General features: G+C 49.7%; 1 non-coding gene across 1 annotated transcript; it reads right to left on the bottom strand.

Moving 5' to 3' along the window:
* Nucleotides 1–813: 813 nt before the first annotated feature.
* LOC143350804 (5.8S ribosomal RNA) lies at nucleotides 814–968 on the bottom strand. Its single transcript, XR_013081264.1, has one exon. It is a non-coding gene; the product is annotated as a 5.8S ribosomal RNA (ribosomal RNA).
* Nucleotides 969–2,500: the final 1,532 nt, after the last annotated feature.

The following is a 2,500-nucleotide window of genomic DNA, read 5'->3' as shown; positions in this document are numbered from 1 at the left end:
CATTCGTGGACTGGACGACCGGCTAAACGCGCGGTCTCGCAATCGATATACATATTCGTAACAAAGAGAGACATGGGGCGACCAACTTCTCAGAGTATATCCCTTCTTTTGGGTTCCGTTCGTATCGCGCTTCTCGTCGTGTTCGTTCGAGCCTCTCCATAGAGGATGATCGTCCGATTCGTTTGATAAATTATCATTTTTCCCTGGGGCTGTACGAACGAACAGAGAGGAAGACGACGACCGACGGATACCACAAATTTCACGTGGTAGGGCATATATTACATATCATAATTATCAGTGTTTGGTCAAATTTCTTTCCAGTGTCCTTTTTGTTATGCTCCAAAACTAGTATACGCTTTATTTTCTCTTTCCTTTGCATAAATTATTAACTTCGGGCAACGTCGGGAGCGCCGGTAATCATTAGATTTGTACGAAACGCGATTTGCGCCCCACGGTGGTTTTTAGTGCCGTCAAAGTCAGAAATCGTAGGAGCGGTGCTTTAACGGGCGGTCGTGATGATACTCCAGACAACACGACGCACGACGCCGTAAAACACTCGCGCGAGTCCAGACTGATCTCTGCCTCACCACGCAAGGGGTGCGCAAACTTGCCAATAATATATAATATTTATTCTTTTTCGTACGTCCAGCGACAAACGCCAACGAAATACCCAAATTCTCGCTCGTACGTTGATACCTTTCTCTTCATCGACCCGGCTCCGAAACGTTCTTCGCCATCTCCCCGAAAGGAGAGGTAAACGACGGCGGGGTTAGGGAATCTGAGAACAACGCAAGCAGTTTTAGGACAAGTGAACGACCCTCAGCCAGGCGTGGTCCAGGAATTTTATCCGTGGACCGCAATGTGCGTTCGAAATGTCGATGTTCATGTGTCCTGCAGTTCACACGTTGACGCGCAATTAGCTGCGTTCTTCATCGACCCACGAGCCAAGTGATCCACCGTTCAGGGTAATCATATACAATTTACAATTTTTCTCTTTGTATTTAAAAATGCTCCTTGTTCTTTGCTTTAAAAATATTCGATGTTCGCACCTCCGACCAGCGTATCGACGGAGGATTGAACGCGCCATATCGACGACAAAAGTTTCTTTTTGTTTCCTGAATGACGGAAAACCATCGTTCGACGGCCGGGCGTACAGTACATTCAAAAGCCTTTGCGCGTGGCTGCGACCAACGGGTATAATACACCCGTATATTCTTGGTTCCGAACAGTAACTTCACGCGCAATCGGGCGAACGCACGCGGCAGCGCCCATCGGTTGCTCGATGAAATCGATGCGATAAACTACAGCCTTCTCGGCTGGTCGTCGTTAGTCGCGCGAGCAACGGATGGCCGCACAATCGACGCGTCGTCGTTTGCGATTATTCGCCTCACGTTAGCCATGAGTATGTATATTATTCATTTACGAACGAACGCGGCAGCGTCCATCGGTTGCTCGATGAAATCGATGCGATAAACTACAGCCGTTTCGGCTGGTCGTCGTTAGTCGCGCGAGCAACGATGGCCGCAAAATCGACGCGTCGTCGTTTGCGATTATTCGCCTCAAGTTAGCCATGAGTATGTATAACATTCATTTACGAACGAACGCGGCAGCGTCCATCGGTTGCTCGATGAAATCGATGCGATAAACTACAGCCGTTTCGGCTGGTCGTCGTTAGTCGCGCGAGCAACGATGGCCGCAAAATCGACGCGTCGTCGTTTGCGATTATTCGCCTCAAGTTAGCCATGAGTATGTATATTATTCATTTACGAACGAACGCGGCAGCGTCCATCGGTTGCTCGATGAAATCGATGCGATAAACTACAGCCGTTTCGGCTGGTCGTCGTTAGTCGCGCGAGCAACGATGGCCGCAAAATCGACGCGTCGTCGTTTGCGATTATTCGCCTCAAGTTAGCCATGAGTATGTATATTATTCATTTACGAACGAACGCGGCAGCGTCCACCGGTTGCTCGATGAAATCGATGCGATAAACTACAGCCGTTTCGGCTGGTCGTCGTTAGTCGCGCGAGCAACGATGGCCGCAAAATCGACGCGTCGTCGTTTGCGATTATTCGCCTCAAGTTAGCCATGAGTATGTATATTATTCATTTACGAACGAACGCGGCAGCGTCCACCGGTTGCTCGATGAAATCGATGCGATAAACTACAGCCGTTTCGGCTGGTCGTCGTTAGTCGCGCGAGCAACGATGGCCGCAAAATCGACGCGTCGTCGTTTGCGATCATTCGCCTCAGGCTATCCGTGAGTATGTATAACATTCATTTACGAACGAACGCGGCAGCGTCCATCGGTTGCTCGATGAAATCGATGCGATAAACTACAGCCGTCTCGGCTGATCGTCGTTAGTCGCGCGAGCAACGATGGCCGCACAATCGACGCGTCGTCGTTTGCGATTATTCGCCTCAGGCTATCCGTGAGTATGTATAACATTCATTTACGAACGAACGCGGCAGCGTCCATCGGTTGCTCGATGAAATCGATGC

This window comes from Colletes latitarsis, unplaced genomic scaffold, assembly GCF_051014445.1.
Source record: "Colletes latitarsis isolate SP2378_abdomen unplaced genomic scaffold, iyColLati1 scaffold0040, whole genome shotgun sequence".
Classification (NCBI taxonomy): Eukaryota; Metazoa; Arthropoda; class Insecta; order Hymenoptera; family Colletidae; genus Colletes; species Colletes latitarsis.
The sequence above is the reverse complement of the archived record's forward strand: the minus strand, read 5'-3'. Positions and strand labels throughout refer to the sequence as shown.